The sequence below is a fragment of the Rhinatrema bivittatum genome, chromosome 3 (genome assembly GCF_901001135.1).
Source record: "Rhinatrema bivittatum chromosome 3, aRhiBiv1.1, whole genome shotgun sequence".
Lineage (NCBI taxonomy): Eukaryota > Metazoa > Chordata > Amphibia > Gymnophiona > Rhinatrematidae > Rhinatrema > Rhinatrema bivittatum.
Genome location: NC_042617.1, coordinates 83,374,799 through 83,397,727, shown reverse-complemented (window position 1 = coordinate 83,397,727; position 22,929 = coordinate 83,374,799).

The following is a 22,929-nucleotide window of genomic DNA, read 5'->3' as shown; positions in this document are numbered from 1 at the left end:
AGGATGCCCCAAAGCCTGCCTGCTCTCTTGTCTCCATGTGCATGAAGACACCTCTGTCCAAGGTCCTGCGTTCTCTCCCTCTGGGCCTCCCTAGGCGCCGGTGCATGTCTTTTCAATGTATTTAAAGGGCCAGTAGCAGGAAGTGCTCCTGGTCCCACCGGAATCCAGCTGGTCTTCATTTTCTGATTTAACCTCTACATAAGGGCCTCTCTTCAGTCACTCCTGGCCTTTGGATCAGCCTTCATAGTCATCTGTGTCCTCTTCTCCGGTCCAGGTCCTCCGTGGTCTCCTTTGCTATGATGGCTTCATGTTCTTCTTGTTCCTGATCCTGATGTCCTGGTCTCCTCCTTCCTCGAGCTTCTTCCTGCGTCCATATGTCCAGATGTTTCCATGTTCCTGAAGTCTACTGTTCCTTCCTGATGCCTTGCCTTAACCTCTGCATCTTTGCCTTGGTTCCTTGATGTACAATTTCCTGGCCTGCCGTTGTTGTGGTCCACGACCAGCCCCCAGGTGGGCTGTATAGGGTGCCTCACAGTACAAGGCCATCTTCTCCTGCACATTGCAAGCCTCCGGAAGACTTCTGCTTGAATCCTAAGTCTTGAATCCCGAGTTGTCTTTGAATCCTTGAGAATCATGAATCCTGAGCTTGAATCCTGTCCCAGTCTTTGGAGCTCCATGCATTTGCGTCCATCCATGCCAAAGACTCTGTTCGAACCTGCTCTGGTCCAGCATGGTCCGTGACCAGTCCCACGGGTGGACTGTGAAGGGCGCGCCCCGGTGCAGGCCTCTTCAATATCTTCGCCATGTTCCAGTATCAGCTTCCATTATTACTCCTAGAGTCTGCTTCGAGTCCAATGTGGTCCATGACCAGTCCTGTGGGTGGACTGTGTAGGGCGCACTGCATAGCAGTGTTGACCCAGCACTTTGATCCTATGCCTTGATCTTGCACCTGTATATTCTTGCTGCTGTACCTTGCTCCTGAATCTTTGTCTACAGTGTCTTTGCCTGAGTCTTCGTCTACAGTGTCCTCGCCTGAGTCTTCGTCCAAAGTCTTCCATGTTCCAAGGACTTCATCTGCCCGCGTCCTCTGTCCAGCCTGCTGCCTTTTGCCGTTACCCAGCAGCAGGTCCGAAAGGGCTTGGAACGGTCAGAGGACTGTTCATTGATCAACATTCCGTTGTTGGTCATCCTGGGGCATGCAAGTCCGGTAGAGGGTCAGACCTTCTGTCTCCTTGCCTTTGCTCTAGCCTTGTCCTGCTCCTTGTTACCTGTGCTCGCAGCAGCATACCTCCCGCGGTGTGTCATGGGGCTCCTCCCTGAGTCGTGCCGTGGTCCAAGGGCTCACATCACCTGTTCCAGAAATGACCGCTCCTCCGCGCACGTAACAGTATCCGAAGGCCGCGCTCGTAACAGTATCCGAAGGCCATGAGCTCGGTGAGCTGTGCTTATGATGGGCTCCAGTTTTTTGGACTTTTTGTTTGGCCTTGATTTTTGCCTGGAAATTTTTTACTTCAGTTTCTGCACTTTTTTCAACTTGATTTTTGCCCAGAATTTTTTGCTCCTAGCTTCCTCGACATTTAATGCTTGCATTATTCAATTTTTTTCCCCTTTGGCTTTGTTGCTGTCTTCCCTCTACAGCTGTCTGGTTCCCGCAGCCTGCGGGAGGTGCCTGCATCCAGACCATCTCTGCATTCATTTGCCCTGGAACTTCCATGACTGGCAGGAGATGCCTGCCACTGTTCCAGTGTTCATCTCCGTTCTTCCCACTACGATATGGTTCTGCTTTCTGGATTTCATATGACCTGCAGGAAGTGCCTGCACCCAGGTTCCACATCCAACAACCAGCATCCTCAGCATTGACAATCTTCAAGCATCAGGGAGTACATGTCTTTGAAGTGTATCCTACACCACTCCAGGTCTTGGCTTTTTCCGACCAGCAGGAGGCACTTGCACCCGTGACCTGTCTTCCCTTCATCTCTGTCAATTCATCCCTTGCTTGCATTGGCCTAGTGCTGGCTCTGGAGTCTTCTCAGCCTGAAGCTTCTCTCCACATTTTGCGTCTAGGATTCTTACAATCAGCAGGAGGTGCCAGCACCCTAGACTCGTCCTCTTCTCCCTGCATCTGACTCTGCTCCTGCTTGCATTGTTCTAGTGCTTTCCATAGGAGCCATCTTCAACTAGAAGTCTCTCTTCATATCCGCAAGTGAGACTCCTGCTATGGACTACTTGTTGGTTCTTCGCAGATGCCACCTTCCTGCAAATCACCTTGAATCCACAGTTTCATCCACTCTACCATTTAGCCTCGCTGCCAAGCTAAGGATCACTTTACCATCTTCCAGTACTCTAGTATGCCTGCACCACCGTGCAGGCATACTAGGTGAGTAAAACTTACTTCCTTGGATCCAGAGGAACCCATGCGGTTACCTTTAGTCCATCACCCCAGGAAGCCTTCCGTACAGCTCAATGAAGTCACTGAGTATTCTCCAACTCTGGTGCCTTCCACCAGTGACTCACTTCTGCAAGGACATTTACCATTGCCTGCATTCGACTATCCATCTGTGGAGATTCACTGTACATCCATGGAATTCTCCGCTGCTTTGAGCCTATCTCTTGAAGCTCCATCCGTTGTAACTGGCTCCTTGACCCAGTCCTAAGGGAACTTCATCTTCACAGTCATTGGAGCAATCATCCTCAGCAAACAGTCCCTTGCATAAGTACTATAGCCACACCTACTGAACATCAAGTCTGAAAACAACTTCACCCCTTTTTGAGTGCCTGAAATATTCATGGATTTCCCAAGATGCACACCCTCGTACCAAACCGTAAAGACTTTTCTCTTCTAGCCAAGCAATCCTGAGTTTTTTCATTTTTGGATGCCTAGCCTTGGACTTCTCTTTGGACTTTCGCCTTCCACAGACCCCACCTAACTCCAAGTGACTCGGATTCTCAATGGCTCCTCCCGGGGGATCTCGGGCTTCCAATGGTGAAGATCCTGTGGGTCTACCGGTTCTGATTTCCTGCTCGATTCATGTCTTCTGGAACTTTCATCATACACTAGTCCCCAGGTGACTGCTCCTAAGTCCAAGCAACTTGGATCCTCAAGGGCTCCTCCTGGGGGGATCTCAGGCTTCCAATGGTGAAGATCCTGTGGGTCTCCTGGTTACGACCTTCACTGAGAGCCTTTCCTTGGTACTGAATTCACCATCCTCTTTAGACAAAAGCTGCCTCATTCGAGTCCTCCTGACACCACTGTTATCCAAAATCAGCTGGTAAGTTGTCTACTTACTCTCCTGAGTTCCATCATCACAGCTATAAAGTCCAGCTTGAAGGCTGATTTGTTCTTTTTTGCTGCCATTATGAATATGATGCTTGTCTACTTGCCACACTTGCTTTGACTACCTTGAACCAAGAACTGGTCCTCATTCCAGGTTATAGTTTGTCTATGCCTTCTGTTCATCCTAGATGTCTTGACCTTGAACTCTGCCTCCTTGATCACTAGAACATGAGATGCAAGCCTGCTGTCCTGCAATCCGGTACCCTGCTTGTTTCGTGTCTTCAGTGTCTTGTTTATGGCTTGCCTGGATCTTAAACATTCTCACCATGTCTTCAGCTACAGTATTACCTTTGTTACAGTTCCTCACCAAGAATTTTCCAACGTCTGTCCTTGGACCCTTGATCTTCCCCTGTCAATATGGACTGATACCTTGTCTCCTCTAGCTGATGATAAGAGGATTGAGGAGGGGGTCTTTAAGAAGGGGGTACTGTTATCATTCCTGCCCGCAGAGCTAGTCTCTGCGAGCAGGCCTCTTACCTCATTTCAAGTTGCCACTGCTGAGCCCTGCTGCTGACTCCTCTGTAAGCGGCAGGAACCGCCGCCAGGATCTCCTGCCTTGCGGCAGGGGATCCGCAAACTTAACGTCTCTTCGCGGCCTAGTGCCGCTGCTTCCGACGCCGGGACCCTCTGCAGCAGGCTGCGGATAATGCCATTCGCAAGCGGACTGGAGGCCACGCACACTCACTTCCCTCTGCGGCCTAGTGCCACCGTCAATCTGCCTTGTGGCAGGGAGCTGCCACCGTGGTCCTTCCTGAGCAACAGCGGGAGGCTGCTGCTGCTCTGACGTCATCTTGTGGCCTGCAGACCACCCTGAAGCCTGCCTGCTCTCTTGTCTCGACGTGCAGGAAGATGCCACTGTCCAAGGTCCTGCGTTCTCTCTCTGAGCCTTCCTAGGTGCCGGCGCGTGTCTCTTCAATGTATTTAAAGGGCCAGTAGCAGGAAGTGCTCCTGGCCCCACCGGAATCCAGCTGGTCTTCATTTCCTGGTTCAGCCCTATATAAAGGACTCTCTTCACTCACTCATGACCTACGGATCGGGCTTCACAGTCGTCTGTGTCCTCTTCTCCGGTCCAGGTCCTCTGTGGTCTCCTTTGCTATGATGGCTTCATGTTTGTGTTCCTGATCCTGATGTTCCTGGTCTCCTCATCCTGATGTTCCTGATGTCCTGGTCTCCTCCTTCCTCAGAGCTCCTTCCTGCGTCCGTATGTCAAGATGTCTCCATATTCCTGAAGTCCGCTGTTCCTTCCTGCTGCCTTGCCTTCACCTCTGCCTCTTTGCCTTGGTTCCTTGATGTCCAATTTCCTGGCGTGTTGTTGTCATGGTCCACGACCAGCCCACGGGCAGGCTGTGTAGGACTCCTCACCGTACAAGGCCATCTTCTCCTGCGCAGTACAAGCCTCTGGAATACTTCTGCTTGAATCCTAAGTCTTGAATCCTGAGTTGTCTTTGAATCCTTGAGTATCCTGAGTCCTGAGCTTGAATTCTGTCCTGCTCTTCAGAACTCCTTGCATTTGTGTCCATCCAAGCCAAAGACTCTGTTCAAACCTGCTCCACTCCAGCGTGGTCTGCGACCAGTCCCGCGTGTGGACTGTGTGGGGTGCGCTGTGTCGCAGTCTCAACCCAGCACTTTGATCCTATGCCTTGATCTTGCTCCTGTAAATTCTTGCTGCCGTACCTTGCTCCTGAGTCTTCGTCTACAGTGTCCTCACCTGAGTCTTCGTCTACAGTGTCCTCGCCTGAGTCTTCGTCCAAGGTCTTTCATGTTCCAAGGACTTCATCTGCCCTCGTCCTCTGTCCGGCCTGCCGCCTTTTGCCGTTACCCAGCAGCAGGTCCGAAAGGGCTTGGAATGGTCAGAGGACTGTTCATTGATCAACATTGCTTTGTTGGTCATCCTGGGGCGTGCAGTTCTGGTAGAGGGTCAGACCTTCCATCTCCTTGCCTTTGCTCCAGCCTTGTCCTGCTCCTTGTTACCTGTGCTCGCACCAGCTCACCTCCCACGGTGTGTCTTGGGGCTCCTCCCTGAGTCGTGCCGTGGTCCAAGAGCTCACATCACCTGTTCCAGAAACGACCGCGCGTCCACGCACGTAACAGTATCTGAAGGCTGCACTTGTAACATTTGGTTCCTTTATCAATGCCTGTCTTGGAGGTTTTACTGTCACCTTTTCTGCTTTATCCTCCTTTATGCTGCCTTAGGATGCACTAATGTCACTTTCATGCCAGTTTGCTATATGAGATGCCATCAAGAGTTTATGGCACTGTTGCTGATGCCCTCTTTTGGAGCCTTGGGTGTTCTTCCCACTTTTTCTGCTTCGTTGCTCCTCTTACAGTGACTTGGTAAAATCCTGCCAATGCTGGTGCCCCTTTTCTCTTTTAAGAAGTCATAAACTATTCATGCCACTTTTAGTGCCACTTTCCAGTCTCCTCAGTCTTTCTAGGTATCTTGGAGTTCTTTTCCCCTTCTGTTGATTTCTTCCCACAAGTTTTAAGACTGTTGATTAGAAAACTGCATTCTGAAGCCCAATATAGGCTGAAAATTACCTGTAATGCTTCTTCCATTGATTTTAATGGCAAACAAATCAAATCAAACTAAAAAATGATTTTTTTCATTTTGAAACTAAAGAAACAAATTAGGGTCCCCACGAAATGAATATCAAAATGAAACAATTTTTTTCCTTTTGTACATGCCTCATACTGGATTTCACTTTACCTAAAAACCTACATTTAGCCTCAGAACCTTCCTCCTGCACCTTCCTATGTCATTGGTACCCATATGTACCATGACAGTCAGCTCCTCCCCAGCATTCTCTAAAATCCTATTTAGGTGATGCATGAGAACTGCTACCTTTGCACTCAGGCTGGCAAGTTACTGAGATATCCTCATTCCCTCCAGTCATCCAGGTATTAATTTATGTTTATTTTAAAATCATTTATTTCCCACATCATTAAGGAGATATTTGAGTGGGTTACAATCAAACATTCATAATAAAAGTTCAATAACATATAGTAAAACAGGTACAAACATACAAAAAATAAAAATGAATTAAACATATTCAGAGACAGAAAACAGCAGATCTTCGAACATCACTCAGCTCTGAGGCAACAAATCTACACTGAAGGGAAATTAAAAAATACTTCCCGAGAGACATAGCTAGCAAAGGTTAGATAAAATCATTAAAAGCTAAGGTAAACAGGTGGATCTTTAACTGCTTATGAAATATTGGCAGAGAATATTTCTCCCTCAACCTAGCAGGGACTGAATTCCATACTTTTATCCACATTCCAAATGATTAAATTGTCAACTACCTCAGGTGTCCAATCCTTTCACAGAACCCTGAAGACATCCTTGGTGAGAGAGAATACCACAGTACTCCGAGGGCATGTCCTACCTACAGTATCACTTCCTGCCATTCAGAGGGGATGGTCTCCTTTCAGGTAACCTTGCTCCTCCAAAGCAAAACAGAGGCTAGTAGACTGGATTTGGGAGCACTCTACTACAGTATATCCAGGAAGGTCTCCTCTATATACCTCTCAGTCTGCCTCTGCTCCTCCAGGCCTACCACCCTGACCTCAAGAGATTGGACTTGTTCTCTGAGAGCTCAGAGCTCTTTTCAACAGATGCACATATACAATCTTTCACCAGCTGATAGACAATCATATATGTGGCAGCAATTGTAGGATGTTAGATTTTTATTAAAGTTCCAGATGCATCTTCTTAGATACCTCCTATTTAAGTCAATAATGATGGTATTAGAGGATTCTGAGGGACTAAGCATCATCCATCATGACCCGGGCTACCTAGCCCCTTCCACCTCCTCCTCAACCCACCTGGTTGGATTTTTAAATGTAGACATTACATTTAGCAGAAGAAAACTACTGCAGGTAGTTATTTCTAGAACACTTTCTCTTTCTCACCATGTCCAACAGCATTCAATTAGAATGTTTTTCTTCAATATAATACTTTCCAATTGGCCCCTGTAGATTTAAATCAATGCTATGTGATAGTGCTGAAGAATGACATATAAATACACTTTTTTTTGTGGGGGAAGGGAGACTACTTGGAAGTTTTGGCTTCAATACAATATAACTGTATATACTGAATGTAATCTTAGATGAAAAAGATGTGCTGTTAACACTGCTTCCACTATAATGTAAGTATTAATATTAGCTTGTGCAAGTATATACAATTAATATCATTAGTATCTGCTAAACACTTTATCATAAAGGCATTTGAAATAGTAAATAAATGATAATCTGAAATATATTTTTAATCTAATCGTATTGATATGCCAAATATACTGCAATTGTGAGTGTTTAAATCAAGCAGAAAATAATAGCTTCCTCCACTTATGTCTCACTTTATATTTTAGGCATTGCATCAGTGAGATATTGCATTTTTTGCTCTTGTCGCATATTGCTGCTTACAGCATCATTTCTCATCCTCACTTTGCATACCCAAGGTCACAGTGTAAATAACTTGCATCAGGAAGGTAGTTGTTTTCCTGAGAAATATCTATGGCTGAATATTTTAATAGATTCTACTAAACAAAAGAAAAACTGGAATAAGATAAGACTTGCTATCTTTTAACAGACTCCTGTTTTCATAAAGCTTTATGCAGAGGGGTGATTTTCAAAACCATTTGCATGGATAGAGCAGTGCTTTACCTGCAGAAAAGGACATTTAAAACATTTCTCCCTGTGTGTGGGTAAACTGAAGGGTGTATTCCCACCACATGCATAATTTTACCCAAAATGAGAAGAGGCATTCCTAGGGGCAGGCTTGTGGAGGGGCTTGCACTTATTCTCATGCTTCTGGATTTCAAAAGTATCTGCATATTTATTTTTAGGAAAATCACCTGCACAAATCAGCAGGTGGAAATGTGTGCAGGTAGTTTTCCAGGGCTAATTTTCAAAATGAAATAGTTTGCATTCTTTCACTTTAAAAATTGAGACAAAGTCCAACTGATAAAAAGTACCTGTGCATGTTGCGCTAATGAAGGGAGGGTTGCCAATTGGCTCCCCTACCTTCTGGATAGGTTGATCCAGTTCTAGTTTTAATGCATTGCATGCTGGGACTTGTTCTGCTTCCCTATTGCATTCCCTAAGAAAAGCAAAACAATAAGCACTTGCATGTAGGAGAGTGAAACCAGGCTGCTTTAGATCTGCCACATTCTGATGCCTCCTGGTGGTGATACCAGAGCAGTACGTGAAACCATGGATCCCTTAAAGGAGAACCAAGAAAAAAGACCAATCTAAACTAAAATTAAACAAACTAGTTAATGTGCATGTAACAACAAAATTAAATACAGTGCACCGGGGTAAATTAAATGCTGAAGTGTAAAACATAATACGGGGGACAGGGGGTGAGCAGAGATCATTATTTAGTGCCCACTGGCTGGTGAAAGTGTCAACTGAGCCAGTAGACACAGTGAAATAGTGCTCTGCTTGAATGCGGGAGTGCACCAATGCCTGGAACAGGACCTCGCAGTCCATTGGTACCTCCCCATCAATTGTTGTCTCCTGACCTTGTGGATGGCCATTTTTGCAAGAGCTAGAAGGAGGTTGACGAGGAGGTCCCATGCTCTATGAGCTGGAGTCCAGGACATGGGGCATCCAAAAATAAACATGTAGGGAGAGAAATGAGGACAGAACTGCAGAAGAAGGTTTTTTGAGGGAAATAAAGGCTGCAGTCTGGTACAAAAGAAGTGAAGACAAAGAGAACCGGATGATGGAAAAAGCCCTTTGTTGCAGTATGCCCGACTCTGGCCGAGTTTCGCTCTTTATAGAGCTGCCTCAGGGGTCGAATAATGCAGGTTGGATGTATGCCTGCAGGGCTCATGTCACAGAAACGCACTAGAGGCTGAACAATTGCCTACGTCTGTTGTATCTTCAAACACTATTTAAATTTGTATTGTAATGCCACAAAGTAACTGGTTAGGCACATAAAACCACACAAGGTTATTCTCACATAACAATGTAGCTGCCCAGTCTGAGAGCAACAGTTCATGCAAATTGCCTAACCATCCTGCATTATTCGACCCCTGAGGCAGCTCTATAAGAAAGAGTGAAACTCGGCCAGAGTCGGGCATACTGCAATAAAGGGCTTTTTCCATCATCCGATTCTCTTTGTCTTCACTGCTATACAGCCAACTGGATCGGCTTCCGTGTTGTTTTTTGGTACAAAAGAAGTACATGTGAAAGATGGACTCTGATACCCCACAAAAGGGACAGGATGGTGAGGAGTCTGTGAAATGGGCTAAAAACTCACCCGTGCCGAGGACACCATGCAAAATTCTCCAGCTTAGATCCTTGGTGGGCCTTGGAATATGCTGGGAATAGAAAGATGCCCACCTGGTCTTCTCGTCCTAAGGTGGTACAAGAACATCCCACCAGATAGTATCTGGCTGAGAAGTGAGGGTGAGGAAATGTATGGTGTGTAACATGAGCAAGTACATCTTGTACCTCGGCATAGTGCATAAATATGCCGGGATGAAATTAGACAACCTGGATGGGTTGTCTGGGTGGAGAGGCTGAGGGGAGTTCACGGGACATACAACTGATAAACAGATCTGGATGCGCAGGGATCTGAGTCTGGTGGAGTCGTCCAGTCCTGATCTCCTGGAGCAGACGACAAGTGACATGAGGGGTTGCAAGACCGATGAGAAAGGCTAGGGTCTCTGGTGTCACCCACTCACATTTATGATAGTACAGGAGATTAGGGATGTGCAGAGGGATGCCATAAGTTGCATTCAGAATTCGTATTCATCGGGGGGGCAGATATGTTGCATTTGGCAAGGGAGGCCTCCAGTATGTTAATGCGTTCATTCTTATTCGTTTCCCTGCTAAAATTGCATTAACTACAACCCCCCCCCACCCTCCTGACCCCCCCTAAGACTTACCAAAACCCCCTGGTGGTCCAGCGGGGGGTCCGGGAGCCATCTCCTGCACTCGGGCCCTCGGCTGCCGGTATTCAAAATGGCACCGATAGCCTTTGACCTTACTATGTCACAAAAGCTACTGGTGCCATTGGTCGGCCCCTGTCACATGGTAGGAGCAATGGATGGCCGGCGCCATCTTGTGCTCCTACCACAGGAGAGTGGGGGGTTTGTTTAAATTTGCTCCTTTAGACAGCCAAATAATTCGGCGAAGATTTGTTGTATTTGTGGGGAATCGCGATATGTTTCGCTTCCCCACGAATACAACAAATATGGCGCTATACGTTGCGGATTACCAATACGTTAGAAATGAATGCACACCCCTACAGGAGATCCTCAGCTTTTGTTATCCCAGCCAGTATTTGCTGATGGTGAACCATGGGGATTCGAGCATGCTCGCACCCAGGCATGGGTTGAAGAGTAGAGACTTGGATAGAAAGTCCACGCTCACAGCCGCCAGGGCTTCTCTGGTCACGGAGGTCAATTATAGGCTTTAATAAGATCTTGATAAAGACTGGCAGCCTCAAGAGTTTTCTGCCGTAACCTCTTGGATGCACAACTGGCAAAGATAGTAACAGGCCAGTGTGAGCCACTGCGGAGGTGGGGCTGCATAAAGGAGCCTCTTCAGGGTCTGGAGGCAGAAAGTTCTGACCTGGCTTTGGATACATACCAGATTCTGCCTGCCCTCTTCCAGTGGGAGGCTCAGAACACCAGCAGAGACCCAGTGCCTCCTGGCCTATAAGAAATCTAGCAACCTTTACTGCATCCGGGCCAAGAATTCAGGGGTCGGACTCAGGGCAATCAACCAATGCCAGAGCATGCTTACCACTATCTGGTTGATTACCGAGGCCCTTAACCTGAGGGACAGCAACTTGAGCAGACCCGTTCATGACCGCAGGCGAGAGCCTAGTTTGTCTTCCAGCTTGCACCAGTTGACAAGGGCTGCAGTCTCCGCAGTCGACAGGTGGACTCCTAGGTATTGCAGCGTCTCCCCGATCCAAGCTAGGTGACCAAAAGCTTCAGGGAGCATATCCACCTGTCTTCCTAATAAAAGCACAGAACATTTGGCCCAGTTGATCCTCACCGAGGACGCGGCAGAGTACACCTGCTGTCATTCCCTCATGCTCACTAGATCAACTGGGGCTATAAGGAGATCGTCATCGGCATATGCCTAAAGAGTCACAGGCATCTCATGTTCCTGCAGCACCAGCCCAGTGAGCCCCCTGTGAAGGAGGTGCAGAAAAGGCTTATGGCCAGTGCATACAGGTGGCCCGACAAGGGGCACCCTTGATGTAAGCTTCACCTAAATGCCAGAGGTGTCATTAGGGACCAATTGACCTTCACGAAACACTCTGCAGAGCTGTACAGGAGTTGGAGAAAATCCATGAAGTGTGGAAAAACCAAATGCCTGCAGGGTTTCCATGAGGTCTTTGTGATCCACTCTGTCAAATGATTTCTCTTGGTCTAGAGCGAGAAGGGAAATTGGCAGACCAGTCCTATGAGTGAGATGGTCCAGCCCAGGATCGTGTAGAACTGGTTGGGGTGAATCATGTCGGTTAGCATAGACTTAAGCTACAGCATGATGGCTTTGTCTTTGATTTTATAGTGTGTACTGAGCAGCGAGACCGGGTGCCAGTTCTTCATGTCGCGCAGGTTCCCCTCCTTAGGTATCAGTGTTAACACTGCGTGGTGGCATGACAGCAGTAACCGCATGGTCTTGAGGGATTTATCTAGGACTCTCAAGAAGTCAGGCCCTAGCTCACCCCAGAAGAGATGATAGAACTCCATGGTCAGCCTGTCAAAGCCCGGAGACATATTGTAAGGACCCAGGGCTTCAGAGAACTCTGCGAGACCAAGAGCTGTGTCCAATCATTCTCTGTCATCCTGACTAACTGTGGGAAGGCCCTCCCATAAAATCCTGAAGGCATTCGGATCAGTGGGATCCGGAGAGAAGAGTGTTGAGTAGAATTATCTAGCTCTGAATCGAATACTATCTGGATCGTTAAGAAGAGACCAATCTACAGACAGCAGGCATGCTATCTTCTTCTTGGTCCCCCTTCTCTTCTCCAACCTATAGAAGAAGCATGAGCCATTATCTATCTCCTGAAGGATTTGGATGCGTGACCTGATGTAAGCCCTTCAATTCCAATGCTCGACAAGGTCCCGGATGGTGCACTTCTTCTCAATCTATAGGCTCTGCAGACCTTGGTCCCCAAGTGCAGAAGGCACGTCTCAAGATTGAGCACTTTCCCCTCTAGATACATGATCCCAGCATCGTGCCTTCTGCTGGCACCTCTGGCATACTCCTGACAGAGGATCTTGAGATGAACCTTCCCCACATCCCACCACTGGCTCAGTGAGGAGAAATCCACCTCATATCCATGCCAGTCATCCTAAAATTCCCAAATCAACATCACAAAGCCCAGGTTCTCCAGTAAAGAGTTGTTAAAATGCCAATAGGCTGCTTGGGGTGCCACTGACTTTAACCCTACTGTCACAATCACTGCATTGTGATCTGTGAATGGCACCAATCTAATGGCACTGGACCGGGTTCGTGATATCAGGTGGATAGATATATAGAGCCTGTTGATTCAGGATTGGGACACCACCCCTTCTCTCACCCTGACAAAGGTGAAGGTGTCAGAGGACTCAAAGTGGTGTTCTTGCCAGACATCAATCATGGAGAAGCAGCAGACAAAATCCCTTTGGACAGCCGACAAACCCTGGTATTGTTCCTGGCTGTTCTTGTCCAGGGCCTCAAGGGTGCAGTTAAAACCACCCCTGAACATCATAGCTTCGTCGACATCCAAGCTGTCAAGATAGGTTAACATCTGACTGAAAAACTGCTGCCTACTGGGCCCTGTGCTCAGAATATTTACATTAATGAAATTAACGATTCCACACTTGAACCGGACTCTGATGTGCAGCAGTTTTCCTGGCATGGCGACCTTCACATAAGCACCTCAGTCTGAAAGATCTCTGTAAATAGTGTCACCACTCCACAAGATGTAGCAGTGAGGTGGTTAAAGAAGAAGTATGGGACAGCTGAACATGTATATGTTCAGCTGTCCCATACATTTTGGCCCGATTGTTGGCTCAGAGAATGGCCCATACTGATCGCCACAGCAGCTCTGCATCTGGCCACTTCTCTAACGCCAAGCACTCCTTCTTTCTGAGATGCATGGTTCCCTCCAGAAATTGAAGGATCTCCTGCTTTGGGATGACAGGAGCCTCAGAGACTACAGGCTCTGCACTACCTACAGACTCATCATCTGACTGCTCATCATCCTTTGCCTTCCAGTGCTGAGGATTTCAAAGCTCTCCCCATGGTCAGGGAGAGACTTCCTCCTCAGTTTGATTTTAATTGGTTCCTCACTGCCCCGAGATGGTGTCTCTGATTGTGAGGGACCCATGGGCTGCCCAGTGGTGGAAACTGGAGGTGCTTGACATGGCACCCCTGGAGCCGAGGAGAAAGTTTCCAGCAAAGTGACAGGTACCCTCTCCAGGAGCTCTTCTGGAGGGGTTATGGACACAGTTACTGGGAGCTCAGGAGAGTGGCTAGTGAGAGGAGGAGCAACCTCTAAGGAGGCTGCAGGGGTTGCTTCTTCTCCCTCTGGTGTTTCAGTGTAGCTGGCTCCATGGCCAACTCCGGGGTCACTGAGAGTGTGAAAACCCCTTTCTCCTCAGCCATTGTCTCTGGCTCTGCCTCTCCTAAGGCCAAATCTACCCCACTGATTGTCTCAAACTCAGTGTCTATGACAGGAGTCAGACCTGACTCTCCATCCTGGCCAGGTGGTAACACCGAGGGGCTCTTCCTTTCCTCTTCAGCAACCTGGGATTCAGAGGTCGGCAGGCCGACTGATGGTGGTTGGAGAGAGGGGCAAGGAGTTTCCTCTGTGGTTCCACTAGGAGGAGGATTTTCCATCACCCGATCCACTATGGTAAAGGGGGGGTATCTCAACAAAGGAGATCTGCTTAGGGACACTCTCTGCCCATGAGAGCTGATATTTTGGGGATCAGGCCTCTGATGGTGTAACTACTTTGGGGTCTGATGTCTCAGGCCTCTGCTCTAGGCTCTTGCTGGTAAATGGACCTGGATTCTCAGAGTCCAATTCCGAGTCCCTTGTCCCATAAGGGACTAACATCCTCCTCCTGGCTTTGGGAGCAGGCTTTTCTTCCCCTGTGCACTTATTCCACACCCATTCTACCTCTGGCTCCGCCCTTTCCCCCTTTCCAATCTTTATTTCTCCTCCAGCAGAGGTTTTGTTAAGGGAAGAGATGACATGGAAGGGGTCAGGAGTGTTCGATGCTTCCTCCATGGGGGTTGACTTAGGTGTGAATATTGACAGGGAAGGCATTTGTTCTCCTTCCTTAAGTCATTCCATTATCTTTTTGGCAGCGGCTGAATCTCCAGAGGCTGTCCCCATCCCCTCTGCTGAAATTGGGGGACAGTTATGTCTTCTGCTGATTCCAGTTGCATGGCAGCCACATTCTCATTAGATGCAGTCCCCTGCACAACGAAATTCACAGGGGTGGCTGCCACATTCCCATCAGTCCCCTTCAAGTTGGATTTTGCAGGAATGGTTGCCAGTTTCTTATCTAAGGCAGTTCCCTATAAGTTAGAATTTGCAGGGGTGACTACCTCATAGTCATTGAGGGCAGTGCTCTTTGTGGTCAATTATGCAGGGATGGCTGCCTCATCCAAGGTGGTTCCCTGTGAGGTATTATTTGCAGGGGTAGCTGCCTCAACAGTACTGGGGTGAGGAGCAGACCTCTTTGGGATGGTGAGTGGATAGATTGTATTTTCACCGTCACTCTGGCATGTCCTGCTAGTTTTCTTTGTAGCTTTTTTTTTGGCATGCTAGAGGAAGATGTCAACTTACTGCCATATTTAGCAGTAGGAGTTCTGGCTGTGATTCCCTGGGGACCTCTGAGATGGTTTCAGAGGGCAGGCCTGCTGTTCCTCAGCACTGGCAGTTATGTTGGGGTGATGGGTATCTGAAATTAGTGAAGAAGGAGGCCTGAGTGGTGTCAATTGGGTGGGTCCTAGCAGAGGTGATAGGGATGCTAGGACCTTGGCCCCTAGAGGTACAGGTGGAGTTTGGGATGGAGGGCTGTGCAGCTGCCAAGGTGTTAGTAGCAGCTACAGATGAGGGGGCAGCAAAGGATGACAGCTTGGGGGTGGTAGACTCATTGGCTTTCTTTGCTGGTATGTCCCACCTCCCAGAACAGGAAGCACCTCACCTCCTCTGTGCTGTAGTAGATAGTGTGTGTGGGTTAATAAAAGAACCCTCCACTTCCTCCCTTCCCTGAGGAAGCTTCATGGTCACCTGCAATCTATAGGACAGGACATGGCATATAGTCCTCTGCCTGCACCCCAGGGTATCACAGTGAAGGGAGAGTGAACCTCCCCCGAGGGTACACAGGTGACCCATTATTACTGCCTCAGAAATATAGTGTGGCACCTTGGTTCCGAGGACCTCCAGAGGCTCAACTGTTATGAAGACTCCCTCAACCACTATGCCCTTTACAATTGCCATACGTGTGGCGGCCAGCATACTGAGGAAAAATACTATTTTTCTGTACATCCTGCTAGCCACCACAATGGCTGCAGGGCCCACCATATTGGCCAGAGCCTTGATGTGGTCCTTGTTATTTTCCCCTCCCATTGCTGGAGACCTTATCCTGTGCCTTCGGGTTAGCCTGTGGACGGGGAGGTGACATTTTCTATTGGGTATGGGGCTCTACTGCCTGATCCTGGCTGTTGTGCTCATCCTACATCCCTCCGGGCAGAGCCACGAGTTGCTGCAGCTGACACCTCCGCCGCATAGGATCTTGTTTGCGGCAGTTTGACTGCAGCAGAAGTGGAAGTGATGACCAGGGAGGAACTTGTGCTCTGCTGCTGCTTGAGGTATTTTATTAATTTCCTCAGCAGCAAGAGCACTGCTTGTTTCTCTGGCCAGCAACCCCGCCACCTCTGAGGTGGACAGAAGGGTAGTGTCGGCCAGAATGGCTACCTCAGTGGTGGAAGGAGCTGAGGCAGGAATGGTGCTTTCCGTGGCCATTGTAGTAGTACCAGCCACTAAAGGGTCCCCTAAAATAGGGGTCTCTGCCCCAGCATATATCAGTGCTGGGACAGGAATATTGTACTCAGCAACAGGAGAGATGTCATTATTAGCAGTTGCTGGGTTAGATGCTGCATTTTGAAGGGGTGCAGCACTAGGAGATGTTGAGGGTGCAGCTGCAGCTGATGTTGTTAATGTAGTTTTTGGGGTGCCAACCAGAAAGTCACAGATGTTCTTCTTTGGAATTGAATTCCAGCTCACACCTCCCCCCCCCCCCCCCCCCCCCGCACCCCTCCAGCTTTCTTAGGGCCTGCTTGAGGCTGCTTCTTCCTCATTGCCCAGGCTATTCTTTCTATTGAGGTATAGGCAATGGGGACTGGGATTGAAGCAGCCTCTACTGAAACGAAAAGGGAGGTGAGAAGGGTCCCTTAAAGATTACTTCTTTCCCAGAATTCTTTTTTTATTAAATTAAATGTGTAAAAATAAGTGAAATGACACTGAAGTTTTAACTGAACAAGTGAACCTGTGCTCCAAAACTATAGCCCTGAAAAACTATCCCTGCCTAACTAAACCTTCACCCTAAAACAAAGAAAAGTGTGTAAGTGAAAGGGGAGAGAGGCTGCAGTCAGTATACAGGGGAAGGCAGAGGAGCTGCCTTCCCCTCAAACAAACAAATCAAATAAAAGGCTAAATAAATGAAATAAACTCTAAATAAAAGAGAGGACTGATGCCTCAACACAAACAACTAAAATATGTCAAAACTAGAAGGCTAAGGAAATGAAAAGAAAGGTTTCTATATTTCTGCTACAGGAGCACCATGTGCACACAAACCTCTCTCTAGGAGGGAATGCCAGGAATGGATCGACCTGTCCTGCAAAACTGGAGTCAGTTGGCAACCCTAAATGCAGGCAGTTAGAAAATTAGCCCCATAAGGATCATAAGAAAAACATAAGAAAATGCCATACTGGGTCAGACCAAGGGTCCATCAAGCCCAGCATCCTGTTTCCAACAGTGGCCAATCCAGGCCATAAGAACCTGGCAAGTACCCAAACACTAAGTCTATTCCATGTAACCATTGCTAATGGCAGTGGCTATTCTCTAAGGGGCGGATTTTCAGAGCCCTGCTCGCCTAAATCCGCCCAAAACCGGGCGGATTTAGGCGAGCAGGGCCCTGTGCGCCGGTGAGCCTATTTTACATAGGCCTACCGGCGCGCGCAGAGCCCCGGGACTCACGTAAGTCCCGGGGTTCTCCGAGGGGGGCGTGTCGGGGGGCGGGCCCGGTCGTCGCGGCGTTTCGGGGGCGTGTCGCCAGCGTTTTGGGGGCGGGTACGAGGGCATGGCTACGGCCTGGGGCGGTCCGGGGCGTGGCCGCGCCCTCCGTACCCGCCCCCAGGTTGCGGCCCGGCGCGCAAGAGGCCCGCTGGCGCGCGGGGATTTAATTCTCCCTCCGGGAGGCGTAAATCCCCGGAGAAAGGTAAGGGGGGGGGGTGTAGACAGGGCCGGGCGGGTGGGTTAGGTAGAGGAAGGGAGGGGAAGTGAGGGGAGGGCGTTAGAGGATTCCCTCCAAGGCCGCTCCAATTTCGGAGCGGCCTTGGAGGGAACGGTGGTAGGCAGCGCGGCTCGGCGCGCGCCGGCTATACAAAATCAATAGCCTTGCGCGCGCCGATCCAGGATTTTAGTGGATACGCGCGGCTCCGCGCGTATCTACTAAAATCCAGCGTACTTTTGCTGGCGCCTGATGCGCCAGCAAAAGTACGCCTATTCGCGTTTTTTAAAAATCTACCCCTAAGTGAACTTAATAGCAGGTAATGGACTTCTCCTCCAAGAACTTATCCAATCCTTTTTTAAACACAGGTATACTAACTGCACTAACCACATCCTCTGGCAACAAATTCCAGAGTTTAATTGTGCGTTGAGTAAAAAAGAACTTGCTCCGATTAGTTTTAAATGTGCCCCATGCTAACTTCATGGAGTGCCCCCTAGTCTTTCTACTATCCGAAAGAGTAAATAACCGATTCACATCTACACGTTCTAGACCTCTCATGATTTTAAACACCTCTATCATATTCCCCCTCAGTCGTCTCTTCTCCAAGCTGAAAAGTCCTAACCTCTTTAGTCTTTCCTTATAGGGGAGTTGTTCCATTCCCCTTATCATTTTGGTAGCCCTTCTCTGTACCTTCTCCATTGCAATTATATCTTTTTTGAGATGCGGCAACCAGAATTGTACACAGTATTCAAGGTGCGGTCTCACCAACAGTCTTTTTGAAATCTAGAGGGCAAATATTTAATAATATTCATCTTTTAGCAAATAATTCCCCCATAATGAAGGCAATTTCCATGCATATATGCGCATGTGTTATAAAATCGGTTATCCACGCGTACATGCGTGCATGATTTTATATTGATGTTTGCATGTGCATGCAAATGCCATCTCGAGCGCGTAAGTGTAAGGGATTTTAGTTGGTACACATAGCAATGCAATAGTCCTTTTTCCCAGTTCACTCCCAATTCTCCCCAGTAAAGGAGAGGACTTCCTAAACCTTCTAACTAACTTTCCTCCCTTTCACCCTATTACCCCTGACCCTTAAAACCCTGCTAACTAGCATTTTTTTTTGTTACTTGACTTATACACCGTCTGTAGCAGAAGTAAAGATATGCGGTAGAGGATCCTGGCGCGCGCTTGTGCGCATAAATACACACTGGATTCATGCTACAGACCCGACCCACCCATGTCCCACCCAGACTATGCCCACACCCCTTCCCTTTTGGTGAGAAAAAAATGTTATTTATTTATTTATTTATTTATAGATTTTTATATACCGCAGTACATATAGATATACATCACCGCGGTTTACATTTAACAATAACAGTACATGTTATGCATGTACTGAAAGATATGCACGTACCCATGCTGGTTTTAAAATCCATGCGGGGTGCACCAGGCCGAGTCACATGCATACCTCAAGGCTTTGGCACATGCCATGTAGGACTTTTAAAATTGACCAGAATGTGTCTAGTCAGAGGGGTCAAACAACATAAAATATTTGTCATGGATCAAAAATATTTGGACTTTTTCCATTAATGTGCAATAATATTTATTCATGAATCTATAAACAATTACACAGTTAAAATCAACAAAAAACAATTACTCTCATTCATACCTTTAAAACCAACACACTACTGACATATTGAAATTTATACAAAAGTGCAAAAATGCATCAAAAAATATTATTATTTGTATATATAATAGAAACACTTTTCTTCATCCAGTTTCCAATCTTTATAACGAAGTACGCATACGGTGTACTCCCAATAATTTTCTTCTAAGCGTCCTTCACAATTTGATTAGCATAAAGGGTTGCTTGTTTCCTTCACCATCCGCATCTCCAGTCCAACAACGGATCCTTGTTTCGCCCCCCTACAAGAGGGCTTCCTCAGGGACAAACTATAAATTCACGGGATATGACCTCTCAACCAGATCTTACCATTTCAATCCGAATTAAATCTATTCTCAACGTAAACTGCTTAGAAACTTATTTATTGAAAACCTTCAAACCAGAGGTAAACGCTCTCCCACAACGGACCAACCTGAAGTGTCACAAAAACGTATGCATTTTTGCACTTTTGAAATATTGTATAAATTTCAATGTGTCAGTAGTGTGTTGGTTTTAAAGGTATGAATGGGAGTGATTGTTTTTTGAGGATTTTAACTGTGTAATTGTTTATAGATTCATGAATAAATATTATTGCACATTAATGGAAAAAGTTTAGATTTCTCTATGTGGAGGTATAGTATGATTTTCTAGAGAAAATAGTGATAGTATACTCCCTAGGTGTTGTTTATCAAAAATATTTGGAGGCATGCAGATGTACCACAGACTTTCCATAAATGCCTGCCTACTCTCTCTGTCTCTCCTGCCACAGGCCTTTCTACAAAAATCTGCTCAGGGTAAATGGGGGTTTTGGGGGTGGAAGGATCCCAGAAAACCATAGTGGGTTTGTGGTTTTGGGGCCCTAGGTTACTAGGGATGCTCATTATGGAGGTAATAGGGAGGGGCTTGCTCTAGTCCTGTCCTCAAGAGGGAGGGAATATATTATAATGCATTTTAGAATCTGAGTGGATATTTCTGTGCAGCTTTTAAACAATGCAGATCAATGGCCCCAAAAGTGCATGCATACAAATACGCACATATTTTGAAATGTTCATGCATACCTGGAAATTTTTACATGCGTACATTTTTACCATATGCATGTGTACTTCCCATTTTTCCAGGTTGGGTTCATTCCAAGATGGACTCCCTATCATAGGGATGTGCAGGCAAAAAGTTTTCGTTGCGTCTGTGATCTGTATTCGTGGGGGGTCAATTCCGTTTCATGCGGAAGAATGGAGAATTCAATAAGTTGTCGATCTGTAAATACGTTACTACTAAATTAACTACAACCCCCCACCCTCCTGACCCCCCCAAGACTTACCAAAACTCCCTGGTGGTCCAGCGGTGGGGTCCGGGAACTCACTCAGACCCTTGGTGCTAGTTTCATCACGGCGCCGATAGCCTTTGTCACAGGGGCTACCGGTGCCATTGGTCAGCCCCTGTCACATGGCCATCGGCGCCATCTTGTGCTCCTACCATGTGACAGGGGCTGACCAATGGCACCGGTAGCCCCTGTGACATAGTATGGGCAAAGGCTATCGGCGCCATTATGAGTCCTGGCGTCGGACGGCAGGTCGCTCCGGGACCCCCGTTGGACCCACAAGGACTTTTGGCCAGCTTGGGGGGGCCTCCTGACCCCCACAAGACTTGCCAAAAGTCCAGCGGGGGTCCGGGAGCGACCTCCTTTCACGCCGGCCGTCCGATCCCAATACTCAAAATGGCGCCGATTGCCGTCATAGTGAGGGCAAAGGCGATCGAGCCATTTTGAGACTCAAAATCGCCGTCCCGCCATTACTCAAAATGGCGCCGACTGCCTTTGCCCTCACTATGACGGCAATCGGCGCCATTTTGAGTATTGGCGGGACGGCGATTTTGAGTCTCAAAATGGCGCCGATCACATTTGCCCTCACTATGACGGCGATCGGCGCCATTTTGAGTATTGGCGGGATGGTGATTTTGAGTCTCAAAATGGCGGCGATCGGCGCCATTTTGAGTATTGGGATCGGATGGACGGCGTGAAAGGAGGTCGCTCCCGGACCCCCGCTGGACTTTTGGCAAGTCTTGTGGGGGTCAGGAGCCCCCCCCAAGCTGGCCAAAGGTCCCTGTGGGTCCAACGGGGGTCCCGGAGCGACCTGCCGTCCGACGCCAGGACTCAAAATGGCACCGATAGCCTTTGCCCATACTATATCACAGGGGCTACCGGTGCCATTGTTCAGCCCCTGTCACATGGTAGGAGCACAAGATGGTGCTGATGGCCATGTGACAGGGGCTGACCAATGGCACCGGTAGCCCCTGTGACAAAGGCTATCGGCGCCATGATGAAACTAGCACCGAGGGTGTGAGTGAGTTCCCAGACCCCACCACTGGACCACCAGGGAGTTTTGGTGAGTCTTGGGGGGGTCAGGAGGGTGGGAGGGGTTAAATTTGTATTTAGGCCGAATTAAACAGAAATCTGTTTAATACGTGGGCAGTCGCGATGCGTTTCGCCTCCCCACATATTTAACAGATAGCAAAAAATAAGTTGTGGATTACAAATACGTGGAAAACGGATGCACACGTCTACCCTACCAAGGCAGTCAAATTTCACCATCAGAGTCATGCCTAAGCTGGTGTCCCTGGTAGTGAGAGATAAGGTTCTTCTGTTCTACATCTATAGCATCAGGAGGAAAAACAGAAAGATATGGCTGGCCTGGAGATGCCTGCAGGCCAAATTTAATCATGGAGCTGCCTACCCTCATAGGGTAGGATCTAGAAAGGTAGATGAGGTAGTGGGCTTAGGTCTATATTTGGGGGTATTCTGGGGTTGGGGTGGGGAGGTAGGGGACTTTTGGGATGGTTGAAAATAGGGGACTTTTGAGGGCACTTTTGGGGATTTTTGGGATGAGACAAAATAGGGGCTTTTGGATACCTTTTGGGGTAGGGAAGGTAATGGGGCTTTTAGAAGGTAGGGTAGGGTTGTGTTGGTTGGGCACATGGGGAGACATTGAGAACTTGTGGTAGGCAAGAGCCAAAAGGCAATCGATTCAGATGTGAGATTCAAATCTGTCTGTAAGCATCTAAGCTCCAATTTGAGGTGCCTCCCAATGCAGTTAATAGAAACATGGTCCGTGTCAGGGGACCATTCAAGTGAAGTATAAAGTACTATGTTTGTGACACATCTCTAAAATTAAATAACATTTATGATCAAACTATTATAAATTTGGGCAATACGTCTTTGACCAGTCCTCTTTTTGATGGTTTTGTCTTCCAAGATTTTTTGTATGAATTAAAATGGAAGACATGTTAGTGTTGTACACATCTGAACAGCTGCAGCACATACAAGCAACAAGTATATGCCCCTGATGCAGAGAATTTGAAATGAAATATCATGTTGGGCAGTCTTCAAATGAAGGAAAGTGTTACTTTTCAATTTTTATATGCATTCTAAAAAAATAGTAAAATTGAAT